This window comes from Chiloscyllium punctatum, chromosome 8, assembly GCF_047496795.1.
Source record: "Chiloscyllium punctatum isolate Juve2018m chromosome 8, sChiPun1.3, whole genome shotgun sequence".
NCBI lineage: Eukaryota > Metazoa > Chordata > Chondrichthyes > Orectolobiformes > Hemiscylliidae > Chiloscyllium > Chiloscyllium punctatum.
Window position 1 is genome coordinate 90,829,482 of NC_092746.1, and position 22,027 is coordinate 90,851,508.

At 42.6% G+C, this 22,027-nt stretch overlaps 1 long non-coding RNA gene across 1 annotated transcript in view; it reads left to right on the plus strand.

Annotated features, from left to right (window-relative positions):
- The window catches only part of LOC140480260 (uncharacterized), a 35,358-nt gene extending 14,346 nt beyond the window's left edge, over window positions 1-21,012 (plus strand). Inside the window, exons 2-3 of the long non-coding RNA XR_011961235.1 lie at window positions 5,737-5,937; window positions 20,857-21,012. This is a non-coding gene — a long non-coding RNA (uncharacterized lncRNA). The remainder of the gene's footprint in view (window positions 1-5,736; window positions 5,938-20,856) is intronic.
- The last annotated feature ends 1,015 nt before the right edge of the window (window positions 21,013-22,027 follow it).

The window sequence follows — 22,027 nt, forward strand, 5'->3', positions numbered from 1 at the left end:
CTGGTTAGCAGGATTAGATCTCATGGAATGCAAGGAGAACTAACCATTTGGATACAGATCTGGCTCAAAGGTAGAAGACTGAGGATGGTTGTGAATGGTTGTTTTTCAGACTGGAGGCCTGTGACCATTTATATAAATGATTTGGATGCGAGCATAAGAGGTATAGTTAATAAGTTTGCAGATGACACTAAAATTGAAGGTGTAGTAGATAGCAAAGAAGTTTACCTCAGAGTACAACAAGATCTTGATCAGATGGGCCAATGGGCTGAGAAGTGGCAGATGGAATTTAATTTAGATAAATGCAAGGTGCTGCATTTTGGGAAAGCAAATCTTAGCAGGACTTATACACTTAATGGTAAGGTCCGAGGGAGTGTTGCTGAACAAAGAGACCTTGGAGTGCAGGTTCATAGCTCCTTGAAAATGGAGTCACAGGTAGATAGGATAGTGAAGAAGGTGTTTCGTATGCTTTCCTTTATTGGTCAGTGTATTGAGTACAGGAGTTGGGAGGTCATGTTGCGGCTGTGCAGAATGTTGGTTAGGCCACTTTTGGAATATTGCATGCAATTCTGATCTCCTTCCTATCGGAAAGATGTTGTGACCCTTACCTCCCACATCCTACGAGAGAAGCATGCAACTGTCCCAGCCTCCATCCCCTCTCCTCTAAATTGCCAAGAAAGATTGAATAAATAAACAAAAGCTTACCTTACTAACCCTCTACACAGTGTCATTTTTTTTGGTTAGAGGAGGAGGACGGGTGGGAAACACAACAGGTGTAGTATCTCAGGTTCTACCACAGCCCATACATCAGTTCATGTACCCAGCATTCCCTGTGTCTGCTACTGCTCCTGTTGACCCTTCATTCCACCTATTCATGAGGTAAGTATTTACCAGGAAAACCTACCTTCCCAGCAGCCCATGCTCTCACCATTCACACTGCTGCAAATGGAGGTATTGTATAATGAGAAAGGAAAAATTGACAGTCTACCTGTCTGAAGCCTCTTGGGCAAGGGTGACTATAATATGATAGAAATTTTCATTGGCAAACAGATTTGAATCTGAGACTTGGGCCCTGAATCTAAATATAGGAAAATGCAATGGTATGTGGTGTGAGCCGGCTCTGATAAATAGAGGACTGATACTTAAAGGGATGACGGTGGATAGACAATGTCAAACATTTTAAAACCCATATGAGAGATATGGCCCAGTAATGACAAGCAAGGGAAATTTGAGATCTCATTGGATATAAGCAAGGGGCATACTAATTTGCCAAAAACAAAGCTGCAAACTTCAGGATTGGAAACAGCTTAGATTTCAGCAAAGGAGGACAAAAAGATTGATTGTGAGTGGAGAAATAATAGTGCATGAGTAGGCTTATTGGGAACACGCAATCTTCTCTACATATGTGAAGAGAAAGACTGAGAGAAGCTAAATGTCTGTCCCTTAAAATCAGAAACAGGGTAAGTTATAATGAGGAACAAAGAGATGGCAGATAGGATAGAGTCAGCATGGACTTGTGAAAGGGAAATCATGCTTGACCAATCTATTGCAAGGTCTCCGGGACCTGATGGCCTGCATCCCAGGGTACTGAAGGAGGTGGCGCGGGAAATCGTGGATGCGCTGGTGATTATTTTCCAGAGTTCAATAGAATCGGAGACGGTTCCTGAGGATTGGAGGGCGGCTAATGTTGTGCCACTTTTTAAGAAGGGTGGGTGGGAGAAAGCAGGAAATTATAGACCAGTTAGTCTGACTTCAGTGGTGGGAAAGATGCTGGAGTCTATTATAAAGGATGAAATTACGGCACATCTGGATAATAGTAACAGGATAGGACAGAGTCAGCATGGATTTATGAAGGGGAAATCATGCTTGACTAATCTTCTTGAATTTTTTGAGGATGTAACTCGGAAGATGGACGAGGGAGATCCAGTGGATGTAGTGTACCTGGACTTTCAGAAAGCTTTTGATAAAGTCCCACACAAGAGGTTAGTGAGTAAAATTAGGGCGCACGGGATTGGGGGCAAAGTACTAGATTGGATAGAGAATTGGTTGGCTAATAGGAAACAAAGGGTAGTGATTAACGGCTCCATTTCGGAATGGCAGGCAGTGACCAGTGGGGTACCGCAGGGATCCGTGCTGGGACCGCAGCTTTTTACAATATATGTAAATGATATAGAAGATGGTATCAGCAATAACATTAGCAAATTTGCTGATGACACAAAGCTGGGTGGTAGGGTGAAATGTGATGAGGATGTTAGGAGATTACAGGGTGACCTGGACAAGTTAGGTGAGTGGGCAGATGCATGGCAGATGCAGTTTAATGTGGATAAATGTCTGGTTATCCACTTTGGTGGCAAGAACAGGAAGGCAGATTACTACCTCAATGGTATCAAATTAGGTAAAGGGGCTGTTCAGAGAGATCTGGGTGTTCTTGTCCACCAGTCAATGAAGGCAAGCATGCAGGTACAGCAGGTCGTGAAGAAGGCTAATAGCATGCTGGCCTTCATAACAAGAGGAATTGAGTATAGAAGCAAAGAGGTTCTTCTGCAGCTGTACAGGGCCCTGGTGAGACCACACCTGGAGTACTGTGTACAGTTCTGGTCTCCAAATTTGAGGAAAGACATTCTGGCTATTGAGGGAGTGCAGCGTAGTATCATGAGGTCAATTCCTGGAATGGCAGGATTGCCTTACACGGAAAGACTGAAGCGACTGGGCTTGTATACCCTTGAGTTTAGAAGACTGAGAGGGGATCTGATTGAAACGTATAGGATTTGAAAGGACTGGACACTCTGGCAGGAGGGAACATATTTCCGTTGATGGGGCAGTGCCGAACCAGAGGACACAACTTAAAAATACGGGGTAGACCATTTAGGACAGAGATGAGGAGAAACTACTTCACCCAGAGAGTGGTGGCTGTGTGGAATGCTCTGCCCCAGAGGGCAGTGGAGACCCAGTCTCTGGATTCATTTAAGAAAGAATTGGATAGAGCTCTTAAAGATAGTGGAGTCAAGGGGTATGGAGATAAGGCTGGAACAGGATACTGATTAGGAATGATCAGCCATGATCATATTGAATGGCGGTGCAGGCTCGAAGGGCTGAATGGCCTACTCCTGCATCTATTGTCTATTGTCTATTGTCTATTGTTTTGAGGATTTAACTAGTAGAGTTGGCAAGGGGACATCGGTAGATGTGGTTGACTTTGATTTTCAAAAATTTTATAAGGTCCAACCTAACAGACGAGTGAGTAAAATTAAAGCGCATGGAACTAGGGGTAGTGTTTTGACATGGACAGAGAACTAGCTGACAAACAGGAAACAAAAAGCAGGAATAAACAAGTCATTTTCATTCCCTTTCATTTCCACAAGGATCAGTGCTATTCACAATAAATGTTAATGATGTAGATGAGAGAACTAAATGTTTGTTTGCAGATGACACAAAGGTGGGCAAGAGGGTGAACTGTGAGGTGGGTGCAAAGTTTCTTCTGTGTGATTTGGACAAATTGAGTGAGTTGGCAAATGCGTGGTAGATGAAGTATAATGTGGATAAATGTGAGCTCATCCATTTTGACAACAAAAACAGGAGTGAGGATTATTATCTGAATGGTGATAAACTGGGAAACAGAGGGATGTAACAAGACTTGGGTGCCCTTCTACATCAGTGACTGACAGTAGGCATGCAGATGCAGCAGATGGTGAAGAAGGTAAATGCTATATTGGTTTTCATGATAAGACAATTCAAATACAGAAGCAGGGATGTCTTGCTACAATTGTATAGGGCTCTGGAGAGACCATACCTGGAGGATTGTGTGTAGTTTTCATCTCCTTAGCCGAGGAAAGGTGTTCTGACTTTGGAGGGAGTGCAACAAAGGATTATGGACCTAATTCCCAGGATGGCAGGGCGTGTAAAGAGAAGCTGCTTTGGCAGGACATTATTCTTTTGGGGTTTCGAGGGGTGGGGTTGGAATCTCACAGAAATCTATAAATTTCTAACAGGAAGGATGTTCCCAATGACCAGGGAGCCCATGCCAATGTCAGGAAGGTTTACAGGCTAAGGATATGGGGTCAGCCATTTAAGAGTGAGACAAGGAGAAAAGTCTTCACCCAGAGAGTGGCGAGTCTGTTGAGATCTCTGCCATAGAACGTTCAGGAAAGAATTGGATATAGCACCTGGAGCTAAATGCTTCCAAGGATATGGGGGAATAGCAGGAACAGTCTACCAAGTTGGATAATTGATGATCGTAATAAATGGCAGAACAGGCCCAAAGGACCAAATAACTTTCTCCTGTTGTTATTTTTCTATTTCAGTCCTCTGACAAAGAAATTTGATCTTGTTGGGTGCATTTACTTTCCTCAATGGGTGGTGTTATTGCTGGATCTATTAATCCAGAGAACCAGGAAATGTACCTGTTTGATCTGGGTTCAAATCCTACCACAACAGATGGTGGAATTTGAATTCAATAAAAAATCTGGAATGAAGAGTCTAATGAGAGGAAAAATCCATCAAGTTCATTCACGCCACCTCAGGAGTCTGCCATCTTGACCTGGTCTGTCCTCTGTGTAACTCTGGCTCCACACCAATGTGGCTAACTCTTAACTGTCCTCTGGATAATTAGGGACAGGCAATAAATGCTGACCTGGCCAGTGACAGCCACATCTTGTGAATAGATTTTTTTTAAAGCCATTTCATAAATGGTTTTCTTCATATTTCCTGACAATTCCATTCAAACAAGTGATCTGTCAAAGACCTGCAATTCTCTTGGACTTTCTAGAGTTGGGATTTGCAGAATTCAAGGGAATGAGTTCAGGTCATCTTACTGAGCTTATTGCAGAGATTTCCATAGTGAACTAGTTGGTAAATAGATTCAGACTTAACCAAATTTTCCTTTTTCTGTAAATTCTCTCTAATGACTTCTCCTCAGGCTATTCACTTACAAGGGTCTCCAAGTAACCACTCATTGCAGCAATATGATTAGTTCTTTGGGAATACCAGATGTTCAACTATATTTAATGGAGACAGTTTCTTAGCTACAAATAGGAGCTAAAGGCACAGGCAGCAATCAACATATTTAAAAATCTATTCGTGCAGAAAGTTTGAAACCTAAACAGAAACTTGTAGAAGGATTCATCTGCTTGATAATGATGAACCTACATTGAAAATATTAGACTACCTTTTAATTTTACAGATCAGAATAGACCTGTAGAGTTCAAATGATATACATTCAGTATAACATCAAATGTACAATAAAATATTTAAATTTGAAGAAACACTAAGTTATGAACATTATTAACATTTTGTCTAGCTGTCTCATTCAGGATATGTTAGGCCACAATTATCAGTTATTGTGGATTATGCAAAACGTAACCGTTTTTTAATCCCTCAATTCAATCACCCTTTAAAAAAAGCTCTGGGATGATGACATGTGATTACTTCATGATCATATAATGTGGGCATCATGCCAACAACATGCTGACTGCTTTAAATGTTTTCAATATCCAGCCAGTGCTAACAGCTCTATTGGTTGGCTGAGCACTTGATCTGTGGTCAATGACATGATTAATAAACACTGCTTAAAGCTGGAGTGCAGTTCATAAAAGAGAAGTGTGCTCTGGCTGCTACAGTTGCTGCCAGCTGTATGGGTAGTGGATGTGATATCTGAAAAATTGAATAACTGCACAACTGGTGCTATATTAATGGAGGCAACCAGCATCTCTAACTCATGAGAGCCCTCTGTTTCATTTTCAGGTGGTGGCTGCCAGTATGATGCTCAACTGAGGCCTAAGATCATCGCTGGATCTCAGACCCAAAGTGTTGAATGATGGCAGGAGGCAGGTCATGGAGTAGGGGAATCACAGGAGAGTAGGGATGAGGAGAGTTGGGATCCTCCTTCTCACATCCCAACTTCCATTCATCCTACACCCTCTTCTGACATACAGGCCGCAGCCGGTGAGAATTACTTTGCTCTCGTCCCCACCCCGAATTTCAATTTTCTCTTTGTACCTTTCTCCTTTCACATAGCCAGGGAGTGCAGCCTGGCCTGGCTATGGAGGGTGATGAAAATGCACTGACTGTTACTTGCTTTCATACTCATAGCCATTAGCTCAAATCCTGACACTGTTTGGTATTCTGGAGATTGTTTAACGGAGGATCTGCATATATCAGAGGACGGGGTGGAAGGAGGAGCTTAATTCAATCAATGGGGATCGCTGTTGGCTAGACATCGGCGGTGAGTCTCCTCTTACCAAAGTTAGGAAATCCCCCTGTTTAATGTCCATAACCTCTGAAAGCTGCCATCCAGTCAGAAAGTGACAGCTTTCTAGTCCAAGTCGCAGCACAGGGAGTGGTAATATCTGCTGGCAATAAACCCACGGGAGACCCAGAGACAATAAGGAATCAGAAACCCAAAGGTGAGTCAGAATGGGATGGGGCCTATGGGGTCTCAACCTGGGGCCTTCAGTCAGACTGTAAGTGTCTTTGAACAAGAGAACCCTGTGGGAGCTATTACGATGAGACCCTGAGAGGGGAACCCCAATTGTTACAGTTTCAGATGTGTTATCTCAACCGGTAAGGAGAGATTAACTAACTCCCTTTCTCTTTTCACCCATACACCTCAGTTGGCCACAAGAAGGTTAATTTTAAAAAACGCCCCTTCATTATGGATTCCTTCCTCCCAGACCTCAAAAAGGAGCCAACTAACCAGGCTTTCCTGAATGACCAAACAGTGAGTTTATTCATCTATACACATGAGAAGAAATACTATTTTGAAATAAGTGATGACTCCAAAAGTTAAGAAAATGCTGATAAACAAATGAGCTTAATTGTTCGCAAAAAGCAGATAGTTGAGCATTCCAGCATTGAACAGTCAGTATCATGATCCTTAGTTTTGCAGATTGGTTGAGATTCTAGAGTTCTGACTTCTATCAACTGCGATTGAATTCCAGCATTCTGGCTGAGAGAAAGTCCTTTGTTCCCTGTTTCCATGTTGTCTGGCTGCTAACTAGTTGATATTTAGCACTCCGAGTGAGAGAGGTTCTGAACAGTGGAGTGATGACGGGATAGTCTTACCACTGTGACGTTCACAACCCAGGGATTCAGCAACCCATCATTACCGTTGCAGTCACCTTTAGTTGTTACTCCCGTTGGTTACACCTGCAGGTAGTTTGTCTCTGTTGCAGATCTCCTTTAAAAAGAAAAATCCCTGTTGTTTTGTTTGTGGGGAACTCTGACCCATCATCATAACAGAGCCTACAAGTAATCTGACAGGAATTTGCTTTTCAGGCTTACTGCATTGTGGCACCTCATGAGGGCAATAACACAAGACTTAACATCCAGACGGGCGTGCTCAAGTGGGCAGAAGCAAGAAAGCAACAGCACTCCCAACCACACCCTTCAAGCACTAAAATGTCTCCTAATCTCTGTTATGGGTAAACCACTACAAGTAATCTTTAATTCAGCTATTTATTTAAAAATCTCACATATATTCAAGTACTCCAATAATGTTTTAAACTACATTGCATGCAGCAACCAAAACATAACCCCTCAAGTAAGCAAGTCGAGACTCACAACCCAACTTGGCTATGACCCAGTTAATAGTGGAATCTGGTCTGGATTTCAAACAATGGTGGTCTGCCACTGGAAGTGTCCAAGGTTTGATCTTTGTATAGTCTTGTTCTTCAAGTTTCGCTCAGGTGGGTATTCAATTCTTATACAGATTTTCATCCTTCTGTCAATGTGTGACACTACTGATCAATTTTTCAAAGTCCTTTCATCCAAATTACTGCAAGCCTGCAGTTTACCTTCTTATCAGAAGTAGTTTCTTTGTTCCTTGTTACACTTGGCCCTAACTAGCTATTCAAAGATATAGCTTCCCTGCAGTTCACTCCTTAAATTCTTCTGCCTGCAATCCTTATCCTTCATGGCAATAAAACATTCAGTTTATCAAGCAATTGTCAAAGCAGTTTTGTCCATGTCGCCTCCACTTCTCCTTTTGCCAAACATGAATAATTGCTTTCAATTCCTGTATAAGTTTGTTCTTTCCTTTAATATTTTATTCCAAATACAGTTATTGCTGCTGCTTTAGAGTATAACAGTTTACCTTTTGTTGATTCATTCAAACCATGAACAATTATTAAAGTTCTGAAGTCTATAATATCACACCTCTCTGGGGTGAGGCATTAAATTCCGCCTCAAAGTTCATTTACTCGGTGTCACTCCTAACATTCTAGAATGTGACTTTAACCCATCGGTTTTCACCAAGTCCAATATCAGCAATCAAACCTTCTCTTTTGTATTGTGAATTTTCTCATTCTGCTGTTTGCGCAGGTGCATATCAAAAATATTACAGCCATCCTCACCAATCATGAGTAGAAATTGCTGACCTAAATAATCATTACATAAGCCCATTAAAGAGCTTCCATTTAAGGAGCATTATGGTCTTTCTGGATTGTGTGAATTGTTTCAGAATTGTTACTAGCAGTCACCTCCATTTACCACACAGTCCATCCCTCTGCCTAACACAGCATTGTTATATGTCCTTAAACCTAATGTGTAACATAATTCCACCAGATGCAATACTAATTTGCAGTATTTCTCTAACATTGCTTGAGTTTGATATTGAACAAGTACTTTGTGCAGTTGTTATCCATCAGCTGTGCAACACCCCTTAGACAAAGTCTGCTGAGACAAAAGGAGCCATCTACAACAACCATTGGCAGCAGAAATGACCAATGACTGTCTTCTCATTTGTGTTTTTAACTATGCCCTGGTTCCCAGTTTCTCCTGGCCTGCCCACCTATCCCACCAGAAGCATAATTTTAAACATGTAAAGAGTGCAAGCCTTGCTAGTTATCCACCTCTGGTCTGTCTCTGGTTCCAAGCAGCATCATAGATGTAACTATTTGGTTGTCCCTTCAGTTGATGTAAAAGAAAATAAGTGCAGTTGAATGCTAGAAAACAACTAGAAAATAAAGAAATAAACGCTACAGAATCATATTCCTGAGGCTTTATTCCTGGGTGACATTTGGTTGGTAGATCTCAGTCAGGAAACAGATCATTGAAATTTCTCCCAGTATCACTGGGATGATGAGGAGAATATACTGGCCTGGGATTACATTCTTGGCTATGATCCAGTGTCCTCCACCACATTCGCTGTTCCAGCAGACTAGAAATTGTTCTTCTGCAAAACTGAATTGAGATTTTTTTGATGCTGCCCACGTCAAATAGTCTACAACTACCCATGTCTGAGGTCATATGAGTGACATGATAGATATATATAGGGTAGCGATTAATAGGTTTCTGATCATTAGCAGCTTACATTGTTATGGGAATGGGGCAGGTAAGAGGCATTAGAGTCAGCCATGATCATTTTGCATGATGGGATAGGCTCAACAGGCTGAATGGCCTAATCCTATTCCTGTGTTGGCCAACTGGATAGAGGGCTGAACGGTGATTTAGGAACTGCCTGAGTTGGTGCTTTTGACAAGAGATGGGGTGAACTGAGAGGAGTGAATTATTTCAAAAATAGGTAAAGTCACGTGGGTAGAAACCATTTTATGCAGTTTTCTTTTCATTCTCCAGAAACTGGTGAATGTTCAAAGTTTAACTTAAGAGAACAGGTGGGTGACTGGTGCACGTGTAAGATTGTGTGGTTCTAAAAATGGACAGCAGTTGAAACAGGTGCAGGGCGATATCAGTGGTATATTCCCCACAGTAACAAACGGGCACATTAATGATGAACAGATGGCCAGAAACCACATGTCACTGTATGTCACTACAAACATCACCAACTCACAGGCAGGCAATGCCAAAAGCACCTCAGGAAGTCCCAGAATGGCATCGCATACATATATCAGCTGCTGGCCAAACACCTCTGCCCACAAGGACTGGGTGGCAATCCCATGTTGGTCACCTTGAGGTTAACAGCTGGCTGCAGGTTTTATTAAGTGTATCATTTTGGGGAGTGAATCAGGATTGCTGAAGTATTTCCAAGCGCACCATTCGCATATATCTCTGGGAGGTGACTGAGGCTTTCTTCATCAAAGTGCACAAAGCTGGCACTTGCCCTCGATGCAAGGAGTCAGGTAGCCAGGGTGGTCTGAGCAGTTTCCTCACAAGTCTAGAGTATTATTAATTGCATCCACATTGCCATCAGAGCTCCCTGGCAAACGCCAACCATGTTTGTCAAAAGGAAAGCATTCCAGTCCCTTAGAGGTACAGTTAGTAAGTTTGCAGATGACACCAAAATTGGAGGTGTAGTGGACATCGAAAAGGGTTACCTCAGATTACAACAGGATCTTGACCAGATGGGCCAATGGGCTGAGAAGTGGCAGATGGAGTTTAATTCAGATAAATGCGAGGTGCTGCATTTTGGGAAAGCAAATATTAGCAGGACTTACACACTTAATGGTCAGGTCCTAGGGAGTGTTGCTGAACAGAGAGGCCTTGGAGTACAGGTTCATACCTCCTTGAAAATGGAGTCGCAGGTAGATAGGATAGTGAAGAAGGCATTTGGTATGCTTTCCTTTATTGGTCAGAATATTGAGTACAGGAGTTGGGAGGTCATGTTGTGGCAGGACATTGGTTAGGCCACTGTTGAAATATTGCATGCAATTCTGATCTCCTTCTTATCGGAAAGATGTTGTGAAACTTGAAAGGGTTCAGAAAAGACTTGCAAGGATGTTGCCAGGGTTGGGGGATTTGAGCTATAGGGAGAGGCTGAACAGGCTGGGGCTGTTTTCCCTGGAGCATCAGAGGCTGAGGGGTGACCTTAGAGAGGTTTACAAAATTGTGAGGGGCATGGATAGGATAAATAGACAAAGTATTTTGTCTGGGGTTAGGGAGTCCAGAACTAGAGGCATAGGTTTAGGGTGAGAGGGGAAAGATACTGGGATCAGTACTGAGACCGTGGCTTTTTATAATATATGTTAATGATATAGAAGATATAGAAGGTGGTATCAGCAATAACATTAGCAAATTTGCTGATGATACTAAGCTGGGTGGCAGGGTGAAATGTGATGAGGATGTTAGGAGATTACAGGGTGACCTGGACAGGTTAGGTGAGTGGTCAGATGCATGGCAGATGCAGTTTAATGTGGATAAATGTATGGTTATCCACTTTGGTGGCAAGAACAGGGAGGCAGATTATTACCTAAATGGAATCAATTTAGGTAAAGGGGCAGTACAGAGAGATCTGGGTGTTCTTGTACACCAGTCAATGAAGGTAAGCATGCAGGTACAGCAGGTAGTCAAGAAGGCTAATAGCATGCTGGCCTTCATAACAAGAGAGATTGAGTATAGAAGCAAAGAGGTTCTTCTGCAGCTGTACAGGGCCCTGGTGAGACCACACCTGGAGTACTGTGTGCAGTTCTGGTCTCCAAATTTGAGGAAAGACATTCTGGCAATTGAGGGAGTGCAGCATAGTATCACGAGGTCAATTCCTGGAATGGTGGGATTACCTTACACTGAAAGACTGGAGCAACTGGGCTTGTATACCCTTGAGTTTAGAAGACTGAGAGGGGATCTGATTGAGACATATAAGATTATTAAAGGATTGGACACTCTGGAGGCAGGAAACATGTTTCTGCTGATGGGTGAGTGCCGAACCAGAGGACACAGCTTAAAAATATGGGGTAGACCATTTAGGACAGAGGTGAGGAGAAACTTCTTCACCCAGAGAGTGGTGGCTGTGTGGAATGCTCTGCCCCAGAAGGTAGTGGAGGCCCAGTCTCTGGATTCGTTAAAGAAAAAGTTGGATAGAGCTCTCAAGGATAGTGGAATCAAGGGTTATGGGATGAGGCAGGAACAGGATACTGATTAAGGATGATCAGCCATGATCATATTGAATGGTGGTGCAGGTTCGAAGGGCAGAATGGCCTATTGTCTATTGTCATAAGGGGCAACTTTCTCACACAGAGGGTTGTACGTGTATGAAATGAGCTGCCAGAGGATGTGGTGGAGGCTGATACAATTGCAGCATTTAAGAGGCATTTGGATGGGTATATGAATAGGAAGGGTTTGGAGGGATATGGGCCGGGTGCTGGTAGGTGGGACTAGATTGGATTGGGATATCTGGTCGGCATGGATGGGTTGCACCGAAGGGTCTGTTTCTGTACTGTACATTTCTATGACTCTACAAGGAGCTGAGGGGGATCTATTTCACACAGAGGGTGGTATATGTATGGAATGAACTGCCAGAGGAAGTGGTGGAGGCTGGTACAATTGCAACATTTAAAAGGCATCTGGATGGGTATATGAATAGGTCGGGTTTTGAGGATATGGGTCAAATGTTGGCAAATGGGACCAGGTCAGATTGTGATGACAGTTCAGCATGAACAAGTTGGACTGAAGGATCTGTTTCTGTTCTGTTTAACTGTATGACTCATTATCCTCTGAGGTGTTGCTGCTGCAGAGGACATTGTGACATTTCATGCCTTGTTCTTTTCTAGTGGTCTCTGATATCAGCAGTTGAGAACACAAAAAGAGCTAGATGCTGGATATGTAAATTCTATAAATAACTATCATCTGATGTTGTATATCTGAGAACAACAGACGACAGACACCCTCGATGGCTTCCTGTGACCTTCCTACCTCTGTCAGTGCAGATACTATCAGGGGTCTCCCTTGCTAACTCTGTGGCCAGTTTATTGAAAGGGGTGTGGATTGGAATACCTGGCACCTTGCAGAGTGCATGAGATGGTGCCTTCTCATTCAGCACTGTCTCCAGGACCTTGGAGTGCAGGTCCATAGCTCCTTGAAAGTGGAGTCATAGGTAGATAGGGTAGTAAAGAAAGCATTTGGTATGCTTTCATTTATTGGCCAGAGTATTGAGTATGGGAGTTGGGAGGTCATGTTGTGGCTGTACAGGACATTGGTTAGACCACTTTTGGAATATTGTGTGCAATTCTGGTCTCCTTCCTATTGGAAAGATGTTGTGAAACTGGAAAGGGTTCAGAAAAGATTTACAAGGATGTTGCCAGGGTTGGAGGATTTGAGTTATTGGGAGAGGCTTAATAGGCTAGGGCTGTTTTCCCTGGACATCAGAGGCTGAGAGGTGACCTTAAAGAGGTTTACAAAATCATGAGGGGCATGGATAGGATAAATAGGCAACGTCTTTTCCCTGGAGTTGGGGAGTCCAGAACTAGAGGGCATAGGTTCAGGGTGTGAGGGGAAAGATATAAAAGGAACGTAAGGGGCAACATTTTCACGCAGAGGGTGGTGCATGTATGCAATGACCTGCCAGAGGAAGTGGTGGAGGCTGGTATAATTGCAGCACTTAAAAAACATCTGGATAGGTATTTGAATAGGAAGGGTTGAGAGAGATATGGGCCAAGTGCTGGCAAATGTGATTAGATTAGGTTGGGATGTCTGGTCGGTATAGACGAGTTGGACCAAAAGGTCTGTATCCATGTTGTGTATCTCTCTGACTCTATGACTGTATGGTGTGAGCTCTTGGTACTGACCTGCACTGCCACCTAGATCCAGGTCACTGCTAGGAGGAATTCCTGCTCCCATCACTTGGGAAGAGGATCTCCATTCCCTTGTGGACAGCTTGGTACAGAACCTGCTGTCACTGATACATGGGCCAGTTTCTGATTTGTGTGTGAGACAGTTCCAGGCAGCAGTGAAAGAACTGACATAGGCTCCAGTGATGCTGCAGCTTTGCAGTGATTGAAGTTCTTTCCAGGTGGACTAGACCTTTGACTCTGGAAGGTCCTGACAGGTATGTGAGAATTTCTCGTCTTCCCACATCACTAGATTCATTTTTTCAGGTTGCAAAACTACTCGCGTGTTTACATAAAGAGCTAAAACCTGTGTAATTGTGCAAGAAAACATATCCTAACCCCGACCAGAAGTGATGGTTTCTATTGTGTCTGACGCCATACTTAAACTCTATAATGGATGATTCTAACCACAGAGTCTGTTCAGATCTCCTAAAATTGTTTCACAATTGTTTCTGAAGTATAATCACAATCGATATGTGGGTAATTATAACAGCCACCATAATCTCCTGTGAGCTCCCAGCAACAGCAAATGTGATGGATAACTTAATCTTCACTTCATTTTTTTTAGCTGAAGGAGGAATAGAGGCCAGGTTTTTGAGCTAGCTCTCCAACTTTTAGACTCAATTGGTCAGGGCAACAGGACCTTCTTCTTCACACCTCAGTGGAAGTACAGCATTTCTAACCAAGCAGTATAGTTCTATCCAAGCTCATGTGATGCTGGATCATAAACATTGGCTGACACCTACCCTCAGGACAGCTACACTGAACTTTCATTCTGACCTCACCTGCTACTAGGCAAGGGCAACCTAGCAGCTCAACCACCTTCAGCTGCTTCATCACTGACCTTCCCTCCATACGGTCAGAAATGTGATCTTCGCCGACAATTGCACAATTATCAGCACCATTTGTGACTCCTCAAATACTGAAGCAGCCCATGTTCAAACACAACATGATGTGGACAATGTCCAGGCTGAGGCAAGTAACATTCACACCACACAAATGCCAGACAATGACCAATTCCAATAAGAAACAATGTAATCACATCCCTGACATTCAGTGGTGTTACCATCACTGAATCCTCCACTATAAACTTCATTGACCAGAAACACAACTGGACTTACCACATGAACACATTGGCTACAAGAGCAGGAATACAGCAATGGATAACTCACCTCCTGACTCTCCAAAGCCTGTCCATCACCTACAATGCACAAGTCAGGAGTGGGATGGAATACTCACCACTTGCCTGAATGAGTGAAATTCCAACAATACTCAAGATGCTTGACACCATCCAGGACAAAGCAGCCTGTTTGATTGGCACTGCATCCGCAAGCATCCACCCTCTCCACCAATGACCCTCAGTAGCAGCAGTATGTACTATCTACAAGATGAACTGCAGAAATTCACCAAAGATCCTTAGAAAGCACCTTCCAAACCCACGACCACTTCCATCTAGAAGGACAAGGGCAGCAAATACGTGGGAACACCACTACCTGCAAGTTCAGCTCCAAGCCACTCGCCATCCTGACTTGAAATAAAAAACAACTGTTCCTTTACTGTTGCTGAGTCAAAATCCTCACTACCACCTTCTCAAGGGCAACTAGGGATGGGCAATAAATGCTGGCCTAACTAGCAACACCCACATCCCATGATTGAATAAAAAAAAATTTGTGGCCTAAAAGATGGTTGAATCCATCTCCCAAGATGTATGCCACTGAGGACAATTGGTATGCCACTGTTGGTTCCCCCTGCAGACTGTTCACGGCTACCCTGCATCAGGTAGCTGCAAAACCTTGCAGACAGTGAATTAAAAGCTCTAAGGATTCCTAGCCATTCAATGTCAAGCTTGTCCGGACAAAACCTTGGGAGTGGGAGAGACATATGCATGATGGGAATACAAGGCATTCTAGCTATCAAGAGGGCACCTCACTGGCCATATTTTCTCTTTTCCTCATTGGATCTCATTTGGTTTCAGAAAAGATCACAGAAGTGAAGCCCCTCACTACCCATCGCTCAACATTTATCTTCTGGATTCAAGCTGCGAAGATAAGCTATTTATATTTTCTATACCGTATTTTTTAACAATCATTCACAGGATGTGGGCTTTACTGGCTGGGTCAGCATTTATTGTCCATCCCTAGTCATCCTGGAGGAGATGATGCTGACTTGTTTTTGTGAACTTCTCCAGTCTGTGAGGGTTAGAGAACCCACAATCCTGTTAGGAAGAGAGTCTCAGGATATTAACCAAGCTGCCTTCACCATAAGGTCATAATATAGATATTTAGGAGATATTTTTAAAAGGAAAGTTAATCTATTTTGAATGTTGGAAAAGCTATGTTGCGTAGAAATGTCAGTAAAATTATTTCTAAACGTAGCTGATATAGACTGCAAGAAAACGACACAGTCATTACGTCGTTTATGTTGAAATTCTCAGCAAAGTCAGTCCTCAGCTGAGTAACCTGCCTCCCACCTAATTATGCTTTGGGATTAGTGTGGGTGCTGGTAAAATAATAAGGAATAATCACTGCTCAGTCTCACTAGCAAGTTAGCTAATGTTTAATGCTGGGTGTATACTTGAATTCCTGGTATTGTGTAATTAGATACATTCCATTCTACATTTCGTGCCAGATATAATCAGCTGGGAAGCAAGAAGCTGCACAAAGTGGGCATGAGCCAGGAAACATTGCAGAGGGGAATAGTATAATGAATAGCGTGCAAGATATAGGTGAGAGTGCCTCCTATATCATGTTGCATTACATTACATGTATATGTTACCACACCCAATGCTGCATTATAGACATACTACTTAGGTACAGGATGCAGTATTGGTAGTGGCAGGTTTCAGTTTAGCAAAACAATCTTTAAAAGATTATAATTATTTTGCTTTTCAATTCTCTTCATATTTCTCCTCCCTACTTCTGAAAGAGGCTCTCATGTAAAAACAGAAAAGAGAAGAAAGATCTGTACTCATAAGCACTTTATGGATAATTACAGACAACCAATTACTTTATCAGTGTGGCCAATGGTGTTTGTAGGCAAATGTAGCAGTCGCTTTTGCACATAGCAAAACCCTCAGTATTTGATGGTTTCCTTATTGGGAAATGTCAACACCGGTTTTGCTTTTATTGCTCAAACATATATTGCAACCATCAAGTCTTTTGATTTGTAATGAATTATCTTACTCTTGGATATCAAAGGACTGGTAGGAACCTTCAGCTTTGAGCAAGCTATCATTGGTGTCAAAGCATCAAAGCTCTCAAAGAAGTCAGAAGCTTTTAATTAAGGTGTCAAAGACTCTCAAAGCTATTAAATAACTTCAGAAGACAGAGATGAAGGCCCAGACTAATGACCGTGGACAAAGGTTTAAATCTCACCTTGACAATTGTTGACCCTGAAATTAAACTTTGTTGCAGTCGTGATGACCATTATCATTTCTTGTTGGGGAATGAGCCCATCTATTTCACAAATGGTCTTTAGGGAAGGAAATCTCCTGGCCTACATGTGCCTATAGACTCTGAGTTACCTTCTAATATGGCCTCGGTGAAAGTGAGGATTGCAGATGCTGGAGACTAGAGTCATGAGTGTGGTGCTGGAAAAGCATAGCAGGTCAGGCAGCATCCGAGGAGCAGGAGAGTCAGCCACTCAGTATAAAGATAATAAGGCCTGGGAAACAAGGGGCTGGTCTTGCAGTGATTCCCACATCCCATGAAAGAGAAGTGGGAAGCTTTCACCGGTATTGTTTAAAAAGCACCAATTGACATTGAATACTTGAGGGGGAAAAGAGGGCTCTGAATGTATTAATCATTTGATTTAGTGTAAAAAATCTGCAGATCTCAGCTGACATTATTACTGGAAAAGTTCGAACCTAGGCTGAAATCTGGTTTATTATGCAAAAGAAATTTGCAACTCCCCCTCCCCGAACACACCTAGATACAGTGACACTACCACTGCACCACAAGAACTTCTAGCTCATCAAAAATGTCTCCTAAATGAATTTTTATTAATCTACAAATTCGTGGGATTTATGCATCACTGGCTGGCTGGCATTTATTGCCCGTCCTTAGTTGCCCTTGAGAAGATTATGGTAAGCTGCCTTCATGTACCGCTGTAGTCCCAGAGCTTTGACAAAGGGTCAGTTAGACTCAAAGCGTCAGCTCTTTTCTCTCCTTACAGATGTTGCCAGACCTGCTGAGATTTTCCAGCATTTTCTCGTTTGGCTGCAGTCAGATCAACAATGCCATTAGGCAAGGAATTCCAGAATTTTCACCCAGCATCAGTGAAGGAAAGGCAAGGAAAGTGATTGGATTGGAGGGGATCTTGCAGATAGTGATGTTCCCATGAATCTGCTGCCCTTGTCCTTCTAGGTGGAAGTGGTAATGGGTTTGGAAGGTTATCAACCCAAACAACATGACCCACCCAAAGCATTTTGTAGGAGGATGTTGATGTTGTCTGCTTATATAAATGCTACGAATATTTGTGATGTGGTCCTGCCAGGAGTTAGACACAGTGGAGCCAAAGCTGATGGAAGTGGCCTGTAAGGTCTACACAGCGGTAATATAGGACACAGGATTCAGCTTGATGATAAGAAATATGGTTCTGAACATATTCTGAATTTCTCCTGTACTCAGCACAAACAATAACTTTGAAATCTGTGAAAGTAATATCAAAACTTTGGAAAGAATAAACACAACAAAAATAAAATCAATTATTAATGAGAAAAGATAGACGGTAATAATAAAACTCATGGAAAATGCACATCGCATATCAATTAGTTATTAACTAGCTACATGTGTTTGATTACAGGATTGAAATCAACTTGTTGTCTGGTGGAAGGCTGTTTTGTACTTGTGCAGTCAGTATTGATGCTGTGGTTGAACTCCGTCTTACTCATTACTGGAGCAGTTCTGGTGAACCCTGCATCGTTAAATGGGTTATTGTTTGGACAATTCACAGGAGGTTGCAGTTCATCATTAAATATAAGCAAATCAAATCAAAGCACTATAACAACATAATACATAGGAACAGAAGGAGGCCTTTCAGCCCATCAAGTCTTCCCTGCCTTTCTGATAACCATGATCAGCCATGATCATAATGAATGGTGGTGCAGGCTCGAAGGGCAGAATGGCCTACTCCTGCACCTATTGTCTAATGTCTATTGTCTAACCCATAACTCCACTTTCCTGCTTTTACCCCATAATCCCCAATTCCCTTACTGATTAAGCATCTACCTATCTCTGCCTTGAACATACTTAACGATCCAAGCTCACTGTCCTCAGTAATAAAGAATTCCAAACTTTCACTGTCCTCTCAGAGAAAATTATTCCTCCTCATCACTGTCTTAAACTGGACAACTTCTTACTCTGAGACTATGACTTCTGGTCCTAGACTCTCTCACAATGGGAAGATACTCCATGTCGATCCTAAGTTCCCAAATAATCTCGTAAATGTTATAAGGTCGTTTCTCATTCTTCTAAATTCCAGTGAGTACAGGCCCAGCCTACACAACCTGTCCTCATATAGCATTCCCTCCATACCTGGTATCAGCCTCATGAACCTTGTCTGATGTGCTTCAAATGTCTCAATATCTTTCCTTAGATGAAAGGACCAAAACTGTTCACATTATTCCAGCTGTGGCCTGACTAGCATCTTGTATAGCTGTGTTCTATATTACTGCCGTCCCCACTTTTATACTCCATTCCCTTTAAAATAAAGTCCAACGTTCTATTTTCCTATGCAATGACCAGCTGAACTTGGATGCTAGCTTTTTGTGATTGAAGATAAATAACCCTCAAATGCCTCTGTTCTGTAGCTTTCTGCAGTCCTTCTCCCTTCACCTCCTCTATTTTGTCTGCCAAAATGCATAACCTCACATCCTCGTTGTATTTCATCTGGCACTCTCGTGCTTCTAAATGCTGGTGAATACAGGCCCAGTCAAACAACCTCTCATCACAAGACAGCCCCTGTCATCCCTGACATCAGGCATGTGAACCAAAGTTGCACTCTCTCTATGGCAGATATTTTATTATTTAGGTGGGGAGAAGAAAATTGCACACAATACTCCAGGTACACTCTCACCAAAGCCCCACTGAACTGCAGTTAAGTATCCTTACTACTGAACTCCAATCCTGTTTCAATGAAGGCCAAAATATCATTTGCCTTCCTAATTGCTTGCTGCACCTGCCTGTATGTTTGCTTTTACTAGTATATAAGGACACCCAGATCCTTTGTACATCCATTTTTTTCCAATATTCACCATTCAACAGAAACATCCTTTCTGTTTTTTGATACTGAAGTGAGTAACTCCACATTTAGCCATGTTTTAATGCATCTGCCATGAGTTTGCCCACTCCCTCAACTTATCTAAATCACTTTGAAGCTGCTACAGTAATCTATAGGAGTATTGCACAAGTCTCCTAACAGTGAACCCACAATAGGTGGGAGTGTAAAGGAGGAAATAACAGGAACTTGTCAGAAAAGTGCAGCAATCATATGGGGGCTGTCATCTACATATAGACAAAAGAAAATCAGATGGGGGAAAGGAGCCTAGATGACCAATTCATAGAATGTTTTTGAGATTGTTTGAACAGTTCAACCTGGAGCTAACCAGAATAGACTATACAAGAATTAAACAAAGATCTGTGGCTGCTGGCGATCTGAAACAAAAACAGAAATTGCAGTTGAAACCTGGCAGGTCTGGCAGTTTTTGTGTCAAGCTATTCTACAATGAGATAGAATTTGTTCATGAGCTCAATTTGAACTATAGGGAGAGGCTGAATTTTCTGGGGCTATTTTCCCTGGAGTGTCGGAGGCTGAGGGGTGACCTTATAGAGGTTTATAAAATCATGAAGAGCCATGGATAGGGTAAGTAGACAAGTTCTTTTCACCAGGATAGGAGATTCCAAAACTAGAGAGTGCAGGTTTAAAATGAGAGGGGAAAGATTTAAAAGGGACCAAAGGGGTAGTGCGTAGATGGAAAGAGCAGCCAGAGGAAGTGGTGGAGTTGAGTACAATTACAACTTTTAAAAGGCATCTGGATGGGTGCACGAATATGAAAGGTTTAGAGGGATATGAGCCAAATGATGGCAAATGTGACTAGAATAATTGAGGATGTCTGGTCAGCATGAATGAATTGGGCCAAAGGGTCGGTGTACAGCTCGGTGACTCTATCAGTGAAGGTGCTATAGGCAGCAGCTTTCATAATGTGATTGACTTCTATATTCAGATGTAGAGAAGGAAAAGTAGGCATTTTGACTGGCATTTTGAAGTTAAATAAGGGCGATTGTGAACATCTTACCAACTTTCAAGAAGTGGCTCGTGAGATAGTTAAACTATTTATTTAGATTTTTCAAAATTCTTTTCATTTCAGGAAGGCTTCATTAGAATGGAAAGAACAAATGTAACTCCTTTATTCCAAAAAGGAGTGGGACAGACAGCAACAAGGCGGTTTGCTTTGGATCTATCATCAGGAAGATGTCAGAAGTGATTGCTGGGCCTCTTGCTGAAATATTTGTATCATCGATAGTCACAGGTGAGGTGCCGGAAGACTAGAGGTTGGCAAACGTGGTGCCACTGTTTAAGAAGGGCGGTAAAGACAAGCCAGGGAACTATAGACCGGTGAGCCTGACCTCGGTGGTGGGCAAGTTGTTGGAGGGAATCCTGAGGGACAGGATGTACATGTATTTGGAAAGGCAAGGACTGTTGTGGTTCTGTTCGCCAAGCTGGGAATTTGTCTTGCAAACATTTCGTCCCCTGTCTAGGTGACATCCTCAGTGCTTGGGAGCCTCCTGTGAAGCGCTTCTGTGCTGTTTCCTCCGGCATTTATAGTGGCCTGTCTCTGCCGCTTCCTGTCACCTAGACAGGGGTCGAAACGTTTGCAAGACAAATTCCCAGCTCGGCGAACAGAACCACAACAATGAGCACAACCGAGCTACAAATCTTCTCACAAACTTTGAACACCTACAGGCAAGGACTGATTCGAGATAGTCAACATGGCTTTGTGCGTGGGAAATCATGTCTCACAAGCTTGATTGAGTTTTTTGAAGAAGTAACAAAGAAGATTGATGAGGGCAGAGCAATAGATGTGATCTATATGGACTTCAGTAAGGCGTTCGACAAGGTTCCCATGGGGGACTGATTAGCAAGGTTAGATCTCATGGAATACAGAGAGAACTCACCATTTGGATACAGAACTGGCTCAAAGGTAGAAGACAGAAGGTGGTGGTGGAGGGTTGTTTTTCAGACTGGAGACCTGTGACCAGTGGAGTGCCACAAGGATCGGTGTTGGGCCCTCTACTTTTTGTCATTTACATAAATGATTTGGATGCGAGCATAAGAGGTACAGTTTGCAGATGACACCAAAATTGGAGGTGTAGTGGACAGCGAAGAGGATTACCTCAGATTACAACAGGATCTGGATCAGATGGGCTAATGGGCTGAGAAGTGGCAGATGGAGTTTAATTCAGATAAATGCGAGGTGCTACATTTTGGGAAAGCAAATCTTAGCAGGACTTATACACTTAATGGTAAGGTCCTAGGGA